The sequence below is a fragment of the Larus michahellis genome, chromosome 12 (genome assembly GCF_964199755.1).
Source record: "Larus michahellis chromosome 12, bLarMic1.1, whole genome shotgun sequence".
In the NCBI taxonomy this organism is placed as follows: Eukaryota; Metazoa; Chordata; class Aves; order Charadriiformes; family Laridae; genus Larus; species Larus michahellis.
Genome location: NC_133907.1, coordinates 16,340,861 through 16,348,406, shown reverse-complemented (window position 1 = coordinate 16,348,406; position 7,546 = coordinate 16,340,861).

Here is a 7,546-nt window from a genome sequence, read left to right as displayed (position 1 = left end):
CTCTTGTGTTTATTGCAGTGTAATGGGATTGGTTTTCTGCCTCTCATGCTGGGGAAATCACAATTTATCCTACTTAACCTCTTTTGCTGAAGTAACTTCTTTGGTTTAGTAAGAGACGTGGGGAGCCCTTGAGCCCAGCTAGCCAGCCGAGCACCGGGTGTCCCGGCACCTTGTCCTTTCTTCCAGCGTGGCTTGGATGTGCAGCAGCGCCTCTGGTCAGAATTTAACCCAGCTGTTCAGCTGAATTGCATCAGGCACAAGGAGCACATCAAGTGCATGATCAAATGCAACCTAATGCCAACTTCTCATTCCTGGAATTGTTTTATGATCTAAAGAGTTCTCTTGAAAATTATTATTTGGTTTCTTACCATTTTCTGATCATATCTAGAAAGCTGGTTGCCTGTTGCATGCGAGTAGCTGTGCTAGTACAAGAAGGGATCCCAGGAGGAGTGAAGTTGAGCCTGATGAGCTCCCATTCCTGATGGGACCTGAGTGGAAGCGGTTACGTGGTGCGTGTTGCCATCAGATCGCATTACTGTTGCTCTTATATTGCGCGCTTCTCCATGCTGTTTCTATCCCGAGCATGGAAAAGCGGCTGTGTTTGAGCTGCTGAGCCAGGCTTCCCCGTGATTGTATAACCGTGGAGCTTCACGGATGCTTCTGGCATGACTAAATCCACAGTTCCGCGGGGTGCACTTCGAACTAAAGTTTTATTCTTTGCACCTGGAACGAGGTAGACTCCTGTGTTTAGTTAATTTGTGATAAGTAATTTAAAAAAAAAAGAAGCTGTTTTAAGGTGTGTATTAGCGTAATGACTAGTAAAAAAACCACATGCTATAGTTCCGATCGCTGCAGGCAGCACCTTCCCTGCATCGGATTGCAAAGGTGGGGGAGTGCTGGGCGCTTTCTGCAGAAGTCAGACTGCGCGAGAATAGTGTAATTCAAGTTTACAGCCCTTGTGGAAATACTCGCCTGCCTTAAACTTGACACAAAGGCATTTATGCCCCCTTGACTTTACGCAGATGATGGAGTAGGTCAAGACTTCATGGAGAACTGCTCTTCCTTGATGAGCCTCCAGGGCTTGCCAGTAAAATACGTTGCACTCCTCGAAACAGGAATTGAGCTGGTGGCTCGGTTAACCTTTATTTTTTTGCACGTGCTTGTAGGTATCAGTAATAGCTGGTTTCTAAAACCAGTTCTCAGTGCCAGGATGAGAATGGCTTGGCCTTACAGCAGCCGGTAGCCCCCCAGTCTTGGTTAGCAATGTGTAACCATGGCTTTTGCCATCTATATTCTCAGCTTCCTGATACGAGGCTCTTAATGGTTATGTTTGAAGTCATCTTTATTCATGAATTACTTACAGGGAGGGCTTAGATGGGATTTAATCAATTTGCCTGTAACTCCTTTAAATATTGAAGATTTCTTTTTCTGTTTCTGGCGCCACATGCAATGTCTCCCTTGGCTGCTCTGCAAGAGAGAAACGGCCCTTGCCTGTGTGAATGAAGCAGGAATTCCTTGGCATGGCTTGCATCCTTCTGGATTTGTTTGCCCTGGAAAGCGAGTGGGATTTCAGTAGTGCCAGCTACCGAGCCAGTGCAGCTCAGCGCGCGGCTTGCGATAACTCTTTATAAAGAACTCACCAACAAAACCCAAACACCGTCAGCCCTCTGGTTCTGGCAGTGCTTTTTTTTTTTTTTTTTTTTTTTTTTTTTTAATGAGTGAAAGACTCAGTCTGGTGTGGATTTGTGATCACAAATGGGATTATTTCTGAGCTCTCTTGTAGGTGTTAGGAAAGTGCGGCTTGGATGGGTGTCTTGAGCTCCGTAGAAGAGTGAAAGCCCGCGGACGGCTTGCGTGGGCGCTGCGCTTTGCAGCTCTTGCGTGGGCTTTGCGCTGGCCCGCAGCAGTAGCAATAGTCGGTGGCAAAACCGTCTGGCGTTGCCATCATCTCAAGTTTTTAACCTAACTGTGGAGCCATCTTTTCAGAGATGTGCTTTAGTATTAGGCATCCCGACTCTCCTTTTCTGCATTTGGTATGGAAAATATAAATTTGTTCTTAAAAAGACAAAGAAAGAAATACGCCTTCTCGTCAAAAGTGGAGTGCAGGATTGACTTAAAATGTTAGTGTCCCGTAGCAAATTGTGAAGGAGAAATCAACAGTAACATTTAAAAAAAAGCAAAACTTAGAATCTGGGGCTGTGTTTGGAGTCTGTTCCCAGCCTTTTCCTGTATTTAAAAAAGCATCCCTCCCTGTACGTTGGTGTTCGACAGAAATGCAAGTTCTGTCCTTAAATCAGTGATGCCTGTGAGGTAAAATACCTGCTTTAAAGTTAGATGGTGCAAACACCTTTTCGCCTTTAGCGTGTCTCACTTCAACCCCGGCAGACGGTGGGCGAGTGTTTCTGCATCGCTGGGGTGGCGAGTCCAGGGTGCTTTTCCTGAAGCCGCCTGGAGCCTTGGAAGCAAATTGGAGTCTTCCTTGGACAGCAGTGGCACTGGCTGTCACACCCAAATGGGGAAAGCTGGGATGAACCAAAGTTCACTCTTGCTCAGAATTTCTGCGTGACCCGTCATTTGTGCGCTTGGAACTTAATCTCCTTGACTGCCCCTGCCAGGAGGTCATAAAAGAGAATTCTTTTTCTCAGCTCAAAAAGGTGTTTTCTTCCATGCGGTGGCTTCTAGCCCAGCGCTTTGAGGGGGAAGAGCCGAATCCCTAATGCCGCTGGTCTGGTGAGGAAGCAAGCTGCAAAACGGGATTGTTCCTGACCTAGGTGGGTGACTGGCTCCAGCCCTGAAGCGTGACACGGGCAGTGCTTTGGGGCCTGGGGGCTACCGTGAGCATCTGGCTGGCGAGGATGGCAATTTGCCAGCCCACAGAGCCAGTGAGGGGGGCAGATGAAGAGAGATGGTTACCTCCTCCGATGCCGCGGCCCAGAAACGCTTGCTTTAGCTTTTGCCTCCGCAGCGTGGGGTTTTTGGAAGCCGGTAACACCGCTATTCGAGCCCCTGCAAGTGGTTCTGCGTCAGCGAGTCCCTGTGCCGCTGTGAAGAACAGCACGCTCCAATAGGCAGGTGGACAGGCCTGTTTCAGGCCGAGCGTAGGGAAATCGCTGCTTAAAAAAGAGCAGGAGGTGGACTAAGAGGAGGATTTAAAATGTGCTGTCACAAGACAGGCCTTTTGAAAGGGCCATTGCCGTTGCGTCACGAAGGGAAAGCGGGTACAGCGTGTCGGTTCGCTGTAAGGAAGAGCGCAACTTTTGTGTTTGATGCACGCCAAAAGACGTGTCTCACCTAGCGATATTGCTGTGCTTGGGGCAAAGCTGTGAGGGGGTAGAATAGACAACACTCCTTGTTTCTACTATAACATTTCTACCTCTTAAATGTTGCGGTTTTCAAGCCCATTTACAACGGGGAGATTACTCTGTCCCAAACAGGATTTGTAACCCTCTTTGTGGGAGGGGCATTTAAAGCATGATTTTTGGGTTTATTCTTCACACATGGAGTAGCTTGAACTGTTTCCAGTTCGTGCTCACACCTGGCTCAGGCTGGGATTGTAACAGCCGCGGCGCAATGACCTAAATCAAAGAGCAAAAGTAGGAATTTGGCTCAGGAGCCTGGAAATCCCCAAAATTTAGCTGAGCTGCCATTCGGTACGTCCTTGAGAGATGATGCAAAATGCCGTGGTCGTTTGAAAGATGCGTAGTGCAAACGTTCATCAGAAGGTAAAGTTCCCGCGACGAAATTGGCAGGTCTTTGCCGCGTTTCTCGTGCGCTTTGTAACTGTCTATTTAATGGGAATAGGAATGCATTACTTGGAAAGGTGAGAAGCAAAACTACCAGAAATGTTGCTTTGCGTAGTGGTGGCTATTAACGGTTCAAGAATTTTAACTCTCTGTTCTTGGTTTCATGATGGTATCTGTTAACGTTGCGCTGGGCCCTTTTCCCCCCATGTTTGGTTTTGTGGTTAGGTGGAAAGAATCAAATGGCTCTTAACTCTCACAGCTTCTTCACGCATTATTATTTTTGCTAAATGTGGATGCGGGTGGCAGAAGGGAAGTTGCAGCTGTTTCATAATCCAATAAAAAATCGAAATAAACTGCTCTGAAGTGGCTCATAAACTCCGACCCTTTTAGCTACATCTGTCAAGAACGTGTCTAAGTCGGTTGGGTGAACGTAGGTGCTCTCCTCTGTAAGAGGGAATGGATCGCAGCAGTTGGTATGATCCGCTCCGCTGACAAAGTAGTGGCATCGGGAAGGCGTCTGCAGCCAGCGCGTGCTTCGGGATGTACTCCACAACCGTTCCTACTAATACTCTTAAGTTTTGGGCATGACTCTGGCTGCTTCTCTGTGATTCTCCAACTCAAGGGCTACATCCTCCTCCTTTTGTTCACAGAGACTGACTTCTGCGGGGTGGTCTGCTTCAGTTTCGAATCTCTCAATTACTCGTTCTTAAAAATCAGTATTTTTACTCCTTTTCAAAGCAAAAGCTTAAGTTTTGCAGCAATGTTTTGCCTTTGGGGAAGAACTGGGCGAGTTCAGTCCAAAATACTGCAAACAGCAGAGGGAGAGCTCTGCGGGTGACGGCGGGGTTGGGGGTGCCGGGAAGACGCAGCCTGTGCTCTCTTGTGGATGGAGCTGTGGGAGGAATGAACTTGGGGAAATTTATTGCCGGTGCGTGCAGCTCCCGGGAACAGGGTTATCCTGTAAACGTGAATAAGAAAAGTTAGTGCCGTTAAGTCAGTCGGTGTAAAACAGGTCACATCTCACCTGCTTGGTGTAATCACGACGTACAGTTGCACCCGGCCGAAGAGCAATGTTTCTCCTAGAAATGGGTGAAGTGCAAAAAGCTTTCCCCTGCGCAACGTTTCTTCCTGGTTCTGCTCGGTGTCGGCAGCAGAGGAAAATACAGCAGATCGTCTCTCGTGGTGCCAGTGGTGCCCAGTGATGCTGTACAATGAACGGGGAGGGGGGGGCAACGGCGGGGTGCGGCAGCTGCCCTGGGGCGGCACCTCCTCTTCTGCTCAGCTCTTCGTCACGGACGTGCCACCCAGCCGGGAGCAAGCGCTGGCTATCTGGGGAGACAGGAGAAAACATTTGGAAAGAGCCTCTCCATTTGCCTCGTCCGGTTCTGTTTGCTGACAACTAAAAATCATTGCTCTTTGAGCTGAAAGGGTTAACCCACCACTGCCATAATTCAGGTGTCACCTATGTGTGTTTGACTACCCAGAGCAGAACTGTTTGGTCGTTCCCCGTACACGAAAACCCCCTAGAGAGCAGGAAAGGGAGGCACGGAATTGCAGTCACTTGCCCAGCGGGAATAAAAGCTAGGGATGCCGCTTTGTACTTCGAGCTTAGTCCTCTTGCTTCATGTTTTGTAAGGTCTCTTTCGGGTCAAATGAGCGTGGGACGTGACTGTGGGGGAGGACAGGAACGGCGGGCACAGCCACCCTGTGAACAGCAGAATGCGCGGGGAGGAACCCTGGCCTGACGCGTGCCAGAGCATCTCTCGGAGAGCACAGCCCTGCTGCAGCCCGCGCTGGTAAGGTCTAGTGGTATTCGTGGCAGAGCGGAGTCAGAATAAATTAAATAATGAAAGCACTACTAAGTAAATAAACAAAAGTTCATAGAATCACAAAAGAGCTCAAGTTGGAAGGGACCCGAAAGGATCATCGAGCCCAGCTCCCTGCTCCTCACAGGACTACCTGAAACCAAACCCTACGACTGAGAGCATCGTCCAGACGCTCCCTGAGCTCTGACAGGATCGGTGCTGCGACCCCTTCCCTGGGGAGCCTGTTCCAGGGACTGACCACCCCCTCAGTGAAGAACCTTTTCCTCATGTCCAGCCTGGACTTCCCCTGACGCAGCTTCATTCCATTCCCTCGTGCCCCGTCGCTGGTCACCAGAGAGAGGAGATCGGCGCCTCCCCTCCGCTGTCCCCCTCGAGGAAGGCGCAGGCTGCCATGGGGACACCCCTCAGCCTGCTCTTCTCCAGGCCGAGCGTGCCAAGCGACCTCAGCGGCTCCTCCTAAGTCTTGCCCTCGAGACCTTTCACCGTCTCGGTCACCCTCCTCTGGACACACTCCAATAGTTCCATGTCCTTCTTCTATTGAGGTGCCCCAAACCGCGCTCCGAGCTGGCGGTGGGGCCGCTCCAGTGCGGTGCAGAGCGGGACAGTCGCCTCCCTCGCCCGGCTGGCGATGCTCTCCAGCCTCTCGTCCCCCGGTTTGTATGTGTAAATTAAGATGCATTACAACAGAGATCGCGGAAATGGAAGTTAAGGCACAGGAGGGAGAAATGGTCTGGTATCACATCAGCCAGAGGGCTTGCTCAGAAGCCACAGATGCCACCTCTTCTTTGCCATTCCCCAGGAATTCCTGATTCTGAATTCATAATTTTTTTTATGGCAAACATAGCCGGGAACAGGGAACCGATGGGAGAAGGTGAATCCCGGGTTGCTTTTCAGGTATCCGAGTTTCACTCTGCTCCTGATTCGAACCTATCTGAAGCCCCCACTACAGCATAAAAGGGTTTATACGGGAAGGCCTTTTCCCATACTGTGCCACCAAAGGTTTATTTGAAAAGTGTGAAGGCGGCGGCAGCAGCAAAGGAAATTCCTGTTAGTTACTTCCTGATTGTCAGGAACTAATTGCTTCATCAGAGTCGACTTCAACTTTTTTTCACGTATTAAAAATTGTTGGGAGTACAAAACTCAAGGGGATAAAAAACTGGCAGGTCCTTACACTAGAAACACAAAACTGCCCTCCCCGAAGCAAGAGTGGCCCTGGCCCTGGGCTGGCTCCGGCAGGGTCCCGAGCTGGCCATGGGGCGAGCGGCCCCTCGCCTCTCCCCGGCCGCCCGACAGGCACCGAGTGCTGTTCTCAGCTGCTTTTTGTTCCTTGTGCTTCCAGCCTTGGCTCCTTCCACTCCCACCTTCCGCAGGTAAGTGGGACCGACATTGCGGAAGTGTCTAAAAGGCACGTTCCTCGTGTGGCCATAAAAATACCAACTGGGTGGCAGGTAAAGCTGCCCCAGGTTTTGAAGCACAGCGCAGGAGCAAGTCCTGCCTTTCCTCCGGAGGACTAGTTGGAGCGATCCTCTCGCTTCCCGCAGATCCTGGGGAGTCGTGTCCGTGTTCTCTGGTTGTTCCTTGAGCCTGAGAGGCTGCTCCACCTTCGCCGGGTCAGCCCGTGCCTGTCCCTGTCGGAGAGGGCCCGGAGAGACGGTGTGGTCTCCGGGGAGCCAGTTTAGGCTGCTGAGGAGAGGAGGACATGTCGTCATCCCCCCGACCTCCCTCCGAGGGGGATTAGGTTAATATCAGTGATTTTAGAGAAAAAGCAGCTTCTGGCTTTCAATCCCCACACACACACATCCCCATCCCATCTAACCCCAGAGAGAAAAAAGCAGTGGAAAAGGGTGTTTCAGCCAGTGTGGGCAGCGAGGACACTGGCACCCCGCAGCCCGGCCTGTCCCGGGGTGACCGGTGCCACCGGGGGCTCCTCAGCGCGGCGGCGACAAGCCCAGGCCGGGGCGAGGAGTGTGTGTGTGG